This window comes from Daphnia pulicaria, chromosome 1, assembly GCF_021234035.1.
Source record: "Daphnia pulicaria isolate SC F1-1A chromosome 1, SC_F0-13Bv2, whole genome shotgun sequence".
Classification (NCBI taxonomy): domain Eukaryota; kingdom Metazoa; phylum Arthropoda; class Branchiopoda; order Diplostraca; family Daphniidae; genus Daphnia; species Daphnia pulicaria.
Genome location: NC_060913.1, coordinates 39,626,174 through 39,639,308, shown reverse-complemented (window position 1 = coordinate 39,639,308; position 13,135 = coordinate 39,626,174). Strand labels below are relative to the sequence as shown.

The 13,135-nt window shown below is 39.3% G+C and overlaps 1 long non-coding RNA gene, 17 other non-coding genes and 2 pseudogenes across 18 annotated transcripts in view; 19 read left to right on the top strand and 1 right to left on the bottom strand.

The window, feature by feature from the left end:
• The first annotated feature begins 473 nt into the window (after positions 1-473).
• LOC124322486 lies at positions 474-695 on the top strand. The gene has a single exon (XR_006914768.1). It is a non-coding gene; the product is annotated as a small nucleolar RNA U3 (small nucleolar RNA).
• Positions 696-1,205: 510 nt separating this feature from the next.
• Positions 1,206-1,396, top strand: LOC124322224. The gene has a single exon (XR_006914572.1). It is a non-coding gene; the product is annotated as a U2 spliceosomal RNA (small nuclear RNA).
• A 509-nt stretch (positions 1,397-1,905) lies between these two features.
• LOC124322060 lies at positions 1,906-2,069 on the top strand. Its single transcript, XR_006914416.1, has one exon. It is a non-coding gene; the product is annotated as a U1 spliceosomal RNA (small nuclear RNA).
• Positions 2,070-2,261: 192 nt separating this feature from the next.
• Positions 2,262-2,351, top strand: Trnah-gug. Its single transcript is given in 2 exon segments — positions 2,262-2,298; positions 2,317-2,351. It is a non-coding gene; the product is annotated as a tRNA-His (tRNA).
• Positions 2,352-2,755: 404 nt separating this feature from the next.
• On the top strand, positions 2,756-2,897 carry LOC124322763. Its single transcript, XR_006915028.1, has one exon. It is a non-coding gene; the product is annotated as a U4 spliceosomal RNA (small nuclear RNA).
• A 574-nt stretch (positions 2,898-3,471) lies between these two features.
• On the top strand, positions 3,472-3,594 carry LOC124322883. Its single transcript, XR_006915139.1, has one exon. It is a non-coding gene; the product is annotated as a U5 spliceosomal RNA (small nuclear RNA).
• Positions 3,595-3,797: 203 nt separating this feature from the next.
• On the top strand, positions 3,798-3,916 carry LOC124322817. Its single transcript, XR_006915076.1, has one exon. It is a non-coding gene; the product is annotated as a 5S ribosomal RNA (ribosomal RNA).
• A 748-nt stretch (positions 3,917-4,664) lies between these two features.
• On the top strand, positions 4,665-4,783 carry LOC124322805. The gene has a single exon (XR_006915065.1). It is a non-coding gene; the product is annotated as a 5S ribosomal RNA (ribosomal RNA).
• Positions 4,784-5,537: 754 nt separating this feature from the next.
• LOC124322485 lies at positions 5,538-5,759 on the top strand. The gene has a single exon (XR_006914767.1). It is a non-coding gene; the product is annotated as a small nucleolar RNA U3 (small nucleolar RNA).
• A 510-nt stretch (positions 5,760-6,269) lies between these two features.
• LOC124322370 lies at positions 6,270-6,407 on the top strand (annotated as a pseudogene).
• Positions 6,408-6,751: 344 nt separating this feature from the next.
• Positions 6,752-13,135, bottom strand: part of LOC124321034 — a 54,274-nt gene continuing 47,890 nt past the window's right edge. The window contains exons 2-3 of the long non-coding RNA XR_006914107.1: positions 6,919-7,139; positions 6,752-6,792 (exon numbers count right to left, since the gene is read on the bottom strand). This is a non-coding gene — a long non-coding RNA (uncharacterized LOC124321034). The remainder of the gene's footprint in view (positions 6,793-6,918; positions 7,140-13,135) is intronic.
• Positions 7,457-7,632, top strand: LOC124322328 (annotated as a pseudogene).
• Positions 8,142-8,305, top strand: LOC124322059. Its single transcript, XR_006914415.1, has one exon. It is a non-coding gene; the product is annotated as a U1 spliceosomal RNA (small nuclear RNA).
• Positions 8,498-8,587, top strand: Trnah-gug. The gene is given in 2 exon segments: positions 8,498-8,534; positions 8,553-8,587. It is a non-coding gene; the product is annotated as a tRNA-His (tRNA).
• LOC124322693 lies at positions 8,992-9,133 on the top strand. Its single transcript, XR_006914962.1, has one exon. It is a non-coding gene; the product is annotated as a U4 spliceosomal RNA (small nuclear RNA).
• Positions 9,708-9,830, top strand: LOC124322882. Its single transcript, XR_006915138.1, has one exon. It is a non-coding gene; the product is annotated as a U5 spliceosomal RNA (small nuclear RNA).
• Positions 10,034-10,152, top strand: LOC124322794. The gene has a single exon (XR_006915054.1). It is a non-coding gene; the product is annotated as a 5S ribosomal RNA (ribosomal RNA).
• On the top strand, positions 10,901-11,019 carry LOC124322782. The gene has a single exon (XR_006915043.1). It is a non-coding gene; the product is annotated as a 5S ribosomal RNA (ribosomal RNA).
• LOC124322484 lies at positions 11,774-11,995 on the top strand. Its single transcript, XR_006914766.1, has one exon. It is a non-coding gene; the product is annotated as a small nucleolar RNA U3 (small nucleolar RNA).
• On the top strand, positions 12,506-12,696 carry LOC124322223. The gene has a single exon (XR_006914571.1). It is a non-coding gene; the product is annotated as a U2 spliceosomal RNA (small nuclear RNA).

Here is a 13,135-nt window from a genome sequence, read left to right as displayed (position 1 = left end):
TCCTCCTTAGCTAACCTGCACCTACTAGATTCCTCTAGCAGATCCATGCTGATGTCAAGCTTAGTGCGGGCACCTGATCAACATGCGGTATCACGAAACAGGGCTCCTAAACTCAAGCCATCCACTCTACCAAGCCTCCCCGAAGCAGGATTATAGGTGCACGCCAAACACCCAGCTGATAAATGGGCTCTCAATCGATAATACATTACTGTAATAAATTGATTTGATGAGCACGCGGATTCTTTATTGTGTCCAAAATTGGTCTCGTCACTTGTTCTATAACTATTAAAGAGCTTCTCGGTGTTTCAATAAATGAACAAAATGCAAGACCTGACAATGTATGTACTGTGTGCGTCAAGTATTGCAAATCTCAATTTAATATTCCGAAATATCGATCTATGCACTGTAATTTACGCCAAAGCTCATTGATCGTACAAACCTTATTTAGAGTTCTGCAAAATAACATTGCATTTAAGATCATACTTCACAGGATCATTTCTGTAGTATATCTTGACTTGTTTCCCACCAGAAACTTGTCTCCTTTCAACCCACGATGACGAGTTAAGACGCTGGTTTCTGAGCGTGAAACAGGCTGTGAGTGTAGCTGTCTCGACAGCATCAAACACAGTCATTGAGGACCGTTTCCGTTAAATCCATGTGAAATAGCGGAAGGAAACTAGCGTGTTCAGAGTGGTTGAGATGATAAAACAAATTTAAATTCTTGAAAATCTAAAGAGATAAATCTTAATAATAATTCCAGGTATTCGTGTCCTTAAATCATCTGCTTGTATGGCAAAATAAATTGTGAAAGTGAGGTTGGTCAATTTGAGGATGTGTCATGACTTTATGATCGTATTGCATTCTTTTAGTTATTGTTATTTAATCATGATTAATTATCGTTCAGAGCTTTTGTCGTCAGGTGGCGTGGCAAAGCCATATTCTGAAAAAAAAGGACCTAGTGTGATAACGAGAGTAAAATTTGCAACGCCTTCAGCGTAAATTGTATCTCCCTTAATACAGTATGAGCATAATAAAACAAATGAAAATGAACTTTATAAGCATCAAGTGGTCGCGTCTGGAAAAATGAACAACTCAATATTTTATAGCATTTCTTGAATGTTTTGAGTGATATGAGTATTCTTCGTACACCACCGGAAATGTGTTGAACCTCAGTGGTTATTTTGGGCAGTAATCCTTGTAACATTATCGCTTCTCGGCCTTTTGGCTAAGATCAAAGTGTAGTATCTGTTCTTATCAGCTTAATATCTGATACGGGTTCAAATGGACCCCAGAATATTAAACTGATTTTTGGCATACGGTGGGAATACAGTGCTTGCACTGCTCCCGCCACGGGTTGACCCGGTATTGCAGTACCTCCGGGATCGGCTCACCCTCTATGAGGGAGAACATATTGAATAAAACAGAAATTGTCTTAGCACCGTATAATAAAAGACCATGTATAATTGCAAAACTGTCATGTAGACATGTTTGTAATTTTTTCTAATTGTATTTTTTTCGTAATATCAAGAAAAGCATAAAAAAATACGTACTTGATTGTGTTAACTAATTAGTACTGTTCATCTTTCGATGTGATGTTTTTTTTTAAAATATGAAGATGCGTGTATTTTCATATGAAAAGTCGATTTTCTTATTTTCTTATTTGCCAATTGGACGACCAAATGAAAAAAAACAAGCAATTTGTTTCTTGAAAAGTATTTGCAAAGATCAAGACCATGAAATAAATACTGAGCTTTATTTACTATATTTTGCTCGAGTTCGTAATTCAAGTCGATGAAAGAAAGTGGGTGGTATTCTCTAAACGTCAGTCAAATACTTGAACACTCTTTGTCAATATTGTTCTGCTGTATACAAAGTATTAAACAAAGTGAAAAAGCATCCACAATCATACTTACCTGGCTCAGAGGCAACCATGATCACCAAGGTGGTTCCTCCAGGGCGAGGCCTTTCCATTGCACTAAGGATGGGCTGACCCTTGCGATTAATCCAAATGTGATTAACTCGGGAGTACAATTTTTGGTAGTGGGGGACTGCGTTCGCGCCGTTCCCTGAACACACTATAAATGTAAGAAAAATTCTTGTCATCTGCCGGAAGTTGAACTAAATCTGGTCCCGTTAGTAAACGGTAGGGTTGACCGCTTGGGAATACGCGAAGCATCAGATTTTCTTTCTGGGAAGAAACAACAAAGTAATGAAATTCATGTTTAGCTACTTTAATATAAATCATCATGGCCAATGGATTGGCCGTGATCGTCTAGTGGTTAGGACCCTACGTTGTGGTACCTACTAGATATGAATCCGTAGTAACCCAGGTTCGAATCCTGGTCACGGCACTGAAAACTGATTTTTCACGTCAACACGCAGATTAACTATAAATTTTGTTTGGTTGGAAAGTAATGCTCGCTCACTTCAATAGTTCATAATGTGAAAAACAATTTGGAATGAAAACCTGAAATTCCCCCTCCCTTTTTTTGTGTGTGCAGGAAGTTGTTGAAATGTATGGAAGAAAAATACACATTTACAGAATTTCAAGTATTTGACCCGATATTAAGACAAAAATTATTTCATGTATGTAATGAACTGTCCCCTGTTGGTATTAGTCCAATGGGAGATGGAAATTAAAATTTGCCTAGGGTAATCTAAATGAATATTTCTGAACGAAATTGTTGGTCCAACACGTCCAAGCAGAACGAATTCAGCAAATGCTTAAGTAGACTTGCTTTTCTGATTATAATTTAGCTTTGCGCAGTGGCAATATCATAACCAATGAGGGTCTCCCGAGGTGTGATTATTGCTAGTTGAAAACTTTAACCAATATCCCGCCACGATGAAGTGAAATAATCTTTGTCGTCGGCAATTTTTGATAGCTCCATCAGGAGCATTTCAGCGTACAAGAAAAAAAAAATTACAGTCAGTTAGAAAAATTGGAGTGTTGCATAGTGTGTTTATAACATTAAACGGTGAAAGTGAAATCGTATAAGTGATTTTTGTTTCCATTTAGTTGGTATTGCACGTCAGACAAGGCTGATTAATTCGTTCGCTGAAGGCCATTAATATCAGTCAGTTGGAACATTGTGAACACGGGGAAAATATTTGAAAAGGTGATTCCAAATGACAAGGTGAAAAGATTCCACCATGTTTAAAGGGGAAGTTCAATAAATTGTTAACCGCTGTAGGGTGAATGTCGGGGTAAACATCTGATCCCACCACCTACGTGTTGGGCTTGTACCATAAAGATCGTTCATTTTTTTCAAAAATAACACTGCGCACAACTGTTTCGTTCAAAAACATGTTAACGAGCTTTATACATGATATTTACTTTAAAATAACTGTACCCATTGATAAAGAATTGCACAAGGATTTTGATATGTAAACGCATGTTTCGAAAAAAAACCTTACAAGCGCACTTCAAAATTTTGAAATGAATATAAATACAAGGCATACCACTGTTATTTACTCTGGTTTCTAATCAATACCCGGATAAATCTTTCGCCTTTTACTAAAGATTTCCGTGGTTAGGAGCATTGATGAGTCTATATGACTTATTTTTTTAACGCCCGGTCTTCTGATTGGGCACTTTGAATAAATGAAAAATTAAAAACGTCTGTATGCGGAAACAAAGATATTCTACTACTACATACTGACAACATTTGTAAAATGACAAACTGATAGTTTTTCGGTGGTTTTGGTAAGATTAGTGTGTATTTCAAAAAGATAAATCTCAAGCACAAGTAATAGATTAGAGGCGAATATGGTCGGGTAATTGCGTCTAGTTTAATGTCAACGGCCATACCACATAGAACTCACCCGGTCTCGTCAGCTCCCGGAAGTTAAGCTATGTCGGGTCCCGTTAGTACTTGGATGGGTGACCGCTTGGGAATACGGGATGCTGTTGGCATGGAATTATTTTATTTTTGTGAATCCAATTGAATTGAAGTGCTTCCCAAGATGGGTGATACTACATGGACTACAATGTATTATTTTGGCATTAGTTGAAAATGGAAGGAACGTATTTTTTACTGGATATTGCCTACTAGACGTCCTCCAACCTCTTTGTTGCTGAAAGATATTTGAAACGCCGTGCGCGAAGCGCACGGCACAGCCGAGAGGCTACTAGACGTCCTCCAACCTCTTTGTTGCTGAAAGATATTTGAAACGCCGTGCGCGAAGCGCACGGCACAGCCGAGAGGCTTGTACGTTGGTGGTTTCTTCGGGCAGCTCTATCTAATCTCTCTGGCTCTGAGATCCTTATGCAACGCAAGCTAAGTAAAGCGCGAAGCGCACGGCACAGCCGAGAGGCTTGTACGTTGGTGGTTTCTTCGGGCAGCTCTATCTAATCTCTCTGACTCTGAGATCCTTATGCAACGCAAGCTAAGTAAGGGAAGCAATCGTTAGCCTTATGACACTTGGATTGTTGGCTCATTGATCGGACATCCCCGGAACGAGAAAATTAAAAATGACAGTTAGCCAAAAATAGTGGCGTTTGGAAATATTATCAAATTTTATATTCGGTTGTCCATTGACAAATGTACTTATATGTCCTCGTTTGTTTGGCTAAGGTTGGTGTGTATTTCGAACAGAAAGTAAGCAAGCATTAGAACTAGATTTAGAGGCGAATATGGTCGGGTAATGGCGACTGAATTGATGTCAACGGCCATACCACATAGAACTCACCCGGTCTCGTCAGCTCCCGGAAGTTAAGCTATGTCGGGTCCCGTTAGTACTTGGATGGGTGACCGCTTGGGAATACGGGATGCTGTTGGCATGGTGTAATTTTATTTTTGCTCCCCAAGTTAGATGAGACATGGAATATAATGTATTCTTTAGGTATTAGTTGAAAAGGGTATTGCTGGGACTTTGATTAATGATACCATATATTGTAGAACGCATGTTTGTTTGATCTCGGTAGTTTTAACGACAAAAAAAAAGATAGAGGTTTGGCTATTTTGTTGAGGCTGTTGCATGACGCCCACTCACTGGCACGATCCCACTACTGCCGAACACGGGAACTTTTGGCTGCTAGGTTTCCCTCCTGACCCACTACGCTCCTCCTTAGCTAACCTGCACCTACTAGATTCCTCTAGCAGATCCATGCTGATGTCAAGCTTAGTGCGGGCACCTGATCAACATGCGGTATCACGAAACAGGGCTCCTAAACTCAAGCCATCCACTCTACCAAGCCTCCCCGAAGCAGGATTATAGGTGCACGCCAAACACCCAGCTGATAAATGGGCTCTCAATCGATAATACATTACTGTAATAAATTGATTTGATGAGCACGCGGATTCTTTATTGTGTCCAAAATTGGTCTCGTCACTTGTTCTATAACTATTAAAGAGCTTCTCGGTGTTTCAATAAATGAACAAAATGCAAGACCTGACAATGTATGTACTGTGTGCGTCAAGTATTGCAAATCTCAATTTAATATTCCGAAATATCGATCTATGCACTGTAATTTACGCCAAAGCTCATTGATCGTACAAACCTTATTTAGAGTTCTGCAAAATAACATTGCATTTAAGATCATACTTCACAGGATCATTTCTGTAGTATATCTTGACTTGTTTCCCACCAGAAACTTGTCTCCTTTCAACCCACGATGACGAGTTAAGACGCTGGTTTCTGAGCGTGAAACAGGCTGTGAGTGTAGCTGTCTCGACAGCATCAAACACAGTCATTGAGGACCGTTTCCGTTAAATCCATGTGAAATAGCGGAAGGAAACTAGCGTGTTCAGAGTGGTTGAGATGATAAAACAAATTTAAATTCTTGAAAATCTAAAGAGATAAATCTTAATAATAATTCCAGGTATTCGTGTCCTTAAATCATCTGCTTGTATGGCAAAATAAATTGTGAAAGTGAGGTTGGTCAATTTGAGGATGTGTCATGACTTTATGATCGTATTGCATTATTTTAGTTATTGTTATTTAATCATGATTAATTATCGTTCAGAGCTTTTGTCGTCAGGTGGCGTGGCAAAGCCATATTCTGAAAAAAAAGGACCTAGTGTGATAACGAGAGTAAAATTTGCAACGCCTTCAGCGTAAATTGTATCTCCCTTAATACAGTATGAGCATAATAAAACAAATGAAAATGAACTTTATAAGCATCAAGTGGTCGCGTCTGGAAAAATGAACAACTCAATATTTTATAGCATTTCTTGAATGTTTTGAGTGATATGAGTATTCTTCGTACACCACCGGAAATGTGTTGAACCTCAGTGGTTATTTTGGGCAGTAATCCTTGTAACATTATCGCTTCTCGGCCTTTTGGCTAAGATAAAAGTGTAGTATCTGTTCTTATCAGTTATTCCCCTACACTTTGTCTTTTAGCCTCTAGTGTCGGATCTTTGAAGCGATCACCTTCTTCTCTTATTTTTCCGTAACCGTACTGTGACTTATTTTGCACCGAAATTTGATTGTCCCTACCGTTTGATGCTACACCCTGTTGATTTTGTTCCCTTTTGATCTATGCTGTGTGGAACGGAAGTGTCCACTCTTCACAAGTACGTGATTCCTGGGTCCAAATCTCCGCCGGATGTACCACTAAGATGACTTCCCACACCGGATTGCCACTTCTCCTCCTTGATGGTCTGTTGACCGTCCGCTTCAACTGGATGGCTCTACCTTGATGGCCTGCTGACACCTGTAATTTTTGAGGTCCGTTTTAATTTCCGTGACTGATATGGAAGTTCTCATGCCTCAACTCAACACTGGATACAGCCCCATGAAGCTCATTGGCCCCCCTCTTGATCGATCCCTACTGTTTATCTCTACCTTTTGTTGCTATGCCCTGTTGTTTTTGTTCCCTTTGATCTATGCTGTGTGGAACGGAAGTGTCCACTCTTCACAAGTACGTGATTCCTGGGTCCAAATCTCCGCCGGATGTACCACAAAGATGACTTCCCACACCGGATTGCCACTTCTCCTCCTTGATGGTCTGTTGACCGTCCGTTTCAACTGGATGGCTCTACCTTGATGGCCTTCTGACACCTGTAATTTTTGAGGTCCGTTTTCATTTCCGTGACTGATATGGAAGTTCTCATGCCTCAACTCAACACTGGATAAAGCACCATGAAGTCCATTGGCCCCCCTCTTGATCGATCCCTACTGTTTATCTCTACCTTTTGTTGCTATGCCTGTTGTTTTTGTTCCCTTTGATCTCTGCTGTGTGGAACGGAAGTGTCCACTCTTCACACGTACGAGATTCCTGGTTCCAAATCTCCGCCGGATGTACCACAACGTTGACTTCCCACACCGATCTACTACTTCTTCAGCTTCTCACTCTTAATAATGATGAGTAAAACTCCTCTCGCAACTCTCTCTCTGTGTAGACATATTCTCTTGCATTGTCAGCCGATTTTGCATCTCTTCTCCCAAATGCCCTGTCATTTGATGAAAATTTCCCCTCTGGCGTAGCCACCTATGTACTGAGATAAAAATTCATTGTCAATAAACAATTTAATCTGTTCTTATCAGCTTAATATCTGATACGGGTTCAAATGGACCCCAGAATATTAAACTGATTTTTGGCATACGGTGGGAATACAGTGCTTGCACTGCTCCCGCCACGGGTTGACCCGGTATTGCAGTACCTCCGGGATCGGCTCACCCTCTATGAGGGAGAACATATTGAATAAAACAGAAATTGTCTTAGCACCGTATAATAAAAGACCATGTATAATTGCAAAACTGTCATGTAGACATGTTTGTAATTTTTTCTAATTGTATTTTTTTCGTAATATCAAGAAAAGCATAAAAAAATACGTACTTGATTGTGTTAACTAATTAGTACTGTTCATCTTTCGATGTGATGTTTTTTTTTAAAATATGAAGATGCGTGTATTTTCATATGAAAAGTCGATTTTCTTATTTTCTTATTTGCCAATTGGACGACCAAATGAAAAAAAACAAGCAATTTGTTTCTTGAAAAGTATTTGCAAAGATCAAGACCATGAAATAAATACTGAGCTTTATTTACTATATTTTGCTCGAGTTCGTAATTCAAGTCGATGAAAGAAAGTGGGTGGTATTCTCTAAACGTCAGTCAAATACTTGAACACTCTTTGTCAATATTGTTCTGCTGTATACAAAGTATTAAACAAAGTGAAAAAGCATCCACAATCATACTTACCTGGCTCAGAGGCAACCATGATCACCAAGGTGGTTCCTCCAGGGCGAGGCCTTTCCATTGCACTAAGGATGGGCTGACCCTTGCGATTAATCCAAATGTGATTAACTCGGGAGTACAATTTTTGGTAGTGGGGGACTGCGTTCGCGCCGTTCCCTGAACACACTATAAATGTAAGAAAAATTCTTGTCATCTGCCGGAAGTTGAACTAAATCTGGTCCCGTTAGTAAACGGTAGGGTTGACCGCTTGGGAATACGCGAAGCATCAGATTTTCTTTCTGGGAAGAAACAACAAAGTAATGAAATTCATGTTTAGCTACTTTAATATAAATCATCATGGCCAATGGATTGGCCGTGATCGTCTAGTGGTTAGGACCCTACGTTGTGGTACCTACTAGATATGAATCCGTAGTAACCCAGGTTCGAATCCTGGTCACGGCACTGAAAACTGATTTTTCACGTCAACACGCAGATTAACTATAAATTTTGTTTGGTTGGAAAGTAATGCTCGCTCACTTCAATAGTTCATAATGTGAAAAACAATTTGGAATGAAAACCTGAAATTCCCCCTCCCTTTTTTTGTGTGTGCAGGAAGTTGTTGAAATGTATGGAAGAAAAATACACATTTACAGAATTTCAAGTATTTGACCCGATATTAAGACAAAAATTATTTCATGTATGTAATGAACTGTCCCCTGTTGGTATTAGTCCAATGGGAGATGGAAATTAAAATTTGCCTAGGGTAATCTAAATGAATATTTCTGAACGAAATTGTTGGTCCAACACGTCCAAGCAGAACGAATTCAGCAAATGCTTAAGTAGACTTGCTTTTCTGATTATAATTTAGCTTTGCGCAGTGGCAATATCATAACCAATGAGGGTCTCCCGAGGTGTGATTATTGCTAGTTGAAAACTTTAACCAATACCCCGCCACGATGAAGTGAAATAATCTTTGTCGTCGGCAATTTTTGATAGCTCCATCAGGAGCATTTCAGCGTACAAGAAAAAAAAAATTACAGTCAGTTAGAAAAATTGGAGTGTTGCATAGTGTGTTTATAACATTAAACGGTGAAAGTGAAATCGTATAAGTGATTTTTGTTTCCATTTAGTTGGTATTGCACGTCAGACAAGGCTGATTAATTCGTTCGCTGAAGGCCATTAATATCAGTCAGTTGGAACATTGTGAACACGGGGAAAATATTTGAAAAGGTGATTCCAAATGACAAGGTGAAAAGATTCCACCATGTTTAAAGGGGAAGTTCAATAAATTGTTAACCGCTGTAGGGTGAATGTCGGGGTAAACATCTGATCCCACCACCTACGTGTTGGGCTTGTACCATAAAGATCGTTCATTTTTTTCAAAAATAACACTGCGCACAACTGTTTCGTTCAAAAACATGTTAACGAGCTTTATACATGATATTTACTTTAAAATAACTGTACCCATTGATAAAGAATTGCACAAGGATTTTGATATGTAAACGCATGTTTCGAAAAAAAACCTTACAAGCGCACTTCAAAATTTTGAAATGAATATAAATACAAGGCATACCACTGTTATTTACTCTGGTTTCTAATCAATACCCGGATAAATCTTTCGCCTTTTACTAAAGATTTCCGTGGTTAGGAGCATTGATGAGTCTATATGACTTATTTTTTTAACGCCCGGTCTTCTGATTGGGCACTTTGAATAAATGAAAAATTAAAAACGTCTGTATGCGGAAACAAAGATATTCTACTACTACATACTGACAACATTTGTAAAATGACAAACTGATAGTTTTTCGGTGGTTTTGGTAAGATTAGTGTGTATTTCAAAAAGATAAATCTCAAGCACAAGTAATAGATTAGAGGCGAATATGGTCGGGTAATTGCGTCTAGTTTAATGTCAACGGCCATACCACATAGAACTCACCCGGTCTCGTCAGCTCCCGGAAGTTAAGCTATGTCGGGTCCCGTTAGTACTTGGATGGGTGACCGCTTGGGAATACGGGATGCTGTTGGCATGGAATTATTTTATTTTTGTGAATCCAATTGAATTGAAGTGCTTCCCAAGATGGGTGATACTACATGGACTACAATGTATTATTTTGGCATTAGTTGAAAATGGAAGGAACGTATTTTTTACTGGATATTGCCTACTAGACGTCCTCCAACCTCTTTGTTGCTGAAAGATATTTGAAACGCCGTGCGCGAAGCGCACGGCACAGCCGAGAGGCTACTAGACGTCCTCCAACCTCTTTGTTGCTGAAAGATATTTGAAACGCCGTGCGCGAAGCGCACGGCACAGCCGAGAGGCTTGTACGTTGGTGGTTTCTTCGGGCAGCTCTATCTAATCTCTCTGGCTCTGAGATCCTTATGCAACGCAAGCTAAGTAAAGCGCGAAGCGCACGGCACAGCCGAGAGGCTTGTACGTTGGTGGTTTCTTCGGGCAGCTCTATCTAATCTCTCTGACTCTGAGATCCTTATGCAACGCAAGCTAAGTAAGGGAAGCAATCGTTAGCCTTATGACACTTGGATTGTTGGCTCATTGATCGGACATCCCCGGAACGAGAAAATTAAAAATGACAGTTAGCCAAAAATAGTGGCGTTTGGAAATATTATCAAATTTTATATTCGGTTGTCCATTGACAAATGTACTTATATGTCCTCGTTTGTTTGGCTAAGGTTGGTGTGTATTTCGAACAGAAAGTAAGCAAGCATTAGAACTAGATTTAGAGGCGAATATGGTCGGGTAATGGCGACTGAATTGATGTCAACGGCCATACCACATAGAACTCACCCGGTCTCGTCAGCTCCCGGAAGTTAAGCTATGTCGGGTCCCGTTAGTACTTGGATGGGTGACCGCTTGGGAATACGGGATGCTGTTGGCATGGTGTAATTTTATTTTTGCTCCCCAAGTTAGATGAGACATGGAATATAATGTATTCTTTAGGTATTAGTTGAAAAGGGTATTGCTGGGACTTTGATTAATGATACCATATATTGTAGAACGCATGTTTGTTTGATCTCGGTAGTTTTAACGACAAAAAAAAAGATAGAGGTTTGGCTATTTTGTTGAGGCTGTTGCATGACGCCCACTCACTGGCACGATCCCACTACTGCCGAACACGGGAACTTTTGGCTGCTAGGTTTCCCTCCTGACCCACTACGCTCCTCCTTAGCTAACCTGCACCTACTAGATTCCTCTAGCAGATCCATGCTGATGTCAAGCTTAGTGCGGGCACCTGATCAACATGCGGTATCACGAAACAGGGCTCCTAAACTCAAGCCATCCACTCTACCAAGCCTCCCCGAAGCAGGATTATAGGTGCACGCCAAACACCCAGCTGATAAATGGGCTCTCAATCGATAATACATTACTGTAATAAATTGATTTGATGAGCACGCGGATTCTTTATTGTGTCCAAAATTGGTCTCGTCACTTGTTCTATAACTATTAAAGAGCTTCTCGGTGTTTCAATAAATGAACAAAATGCAAGACCTGACAATGTATGTACTGTGTGCGTCAAGTATTGCAAATCTCAATTTAATATTCCGAAATATCGATCTATGCACTGTAATTTACGCCAAAGCTCATTGATCGTACAAACCTTATTTAGAGTTCTGCAAAATAACATTGCATTTAAGATCATACTTCACAGGATCATTTCTGTAGTATATCTTGACTTGTTTCCCACCAGAAACTTGTCTCCTTTCAACCCACGATGACGAGTTAAGACGCTGGTTTCTGAGCGTGAAACAGGCTGTGAGTGTAGCTGTCTCGACAGCATCAAACACAGTCATTGAGGACCGTTTCCGTTAAATCCATGTGAAATAGCGGAAGGAAACTAGCGTGTTCAGAGTGGTTGAGATGATAAAACAAATTTAAATTCTTGAAAATCTAAAGAGATACATCTTAATAATAATTCCAGGTATTCGTGTCCTTAAATCATCTGCTTGTATGGCAAAATAAATTGTGAAAGTGAGGTTGGTCAATTTGAGGATGTGTCATGACTTTATGATCGTATTGCATTCTTTTAGTTATTGTTATTTAATCATGATTAATTATCGTTCAGAGCTTTTGTCGTCAGGTGGCGTGGCAAAGCCATATTCTGAAAAAAAAGGACCTAGTGTGATAACGAGAGTAAAATTTGCAACGCCTTCAGCGTAAATTGTATCTCCCTTAATACAGTATGAGCATAATAAAACAAATGAAAATGAACTTTATAAGCATCAAGTGGTCGCGTCTGGAAAAATGAACAACTCAATATTTTATAGCATTTCTTGAATGTTTTGAGTGATATGAGTATTCTTCGTACACCACCGGAAATGTGTTGAACCTCAGTGGTTATTTTGGGCAGTAATCCTTGTAACATTATCGCTTCTCGGCCTTTTGGCTAAGATCAAAGTGTAGTATCTGTTCTTATCAGCTTAATATCTGATACGGGTTCAAATGGACCCCAGAATATTAAACTGATTTTTGGCATACGGTGGGAATACAGTGCTTGCACTGCTCCCGCCACGGGTTGACCCGGTATTGCAGTACCTCCGGGATCGGCTCACCCTCTATGAGGGAGAACATATTGAATAAAACAGAAATTGTCTTAGCACCGTATAATAAAAGACCATGTATAATTGCAAAACTGTCATGTAGACATGTTTGTAATTTTTTCTAATTGTATTTTTTTCGTAATATCAAGAAAAGCATAAAAAAATACGTACTTGATTGTGTTAACTAATTAGTACTGTTCATCTTTCGATGTGATGTTTTTTTTTAAAATATGAAGATGCGTGTATTTTCATATGAAAAGTCGATTTTCTTATTTTCTTATTTGCCAATTGGACGACCAAATGAAAAAAAACAAGCAATTTGTTTCTTGAAAAGTATTTGCAAAGATCAAGACCATGAAATAAATACTGAGCTTTATTTACTATATTTTGCTCGAGTTCGTAATTCAAGTCGATGAAAGAAAGTGGGTGGTATTCTCTAAACGTCAGTCAAATACT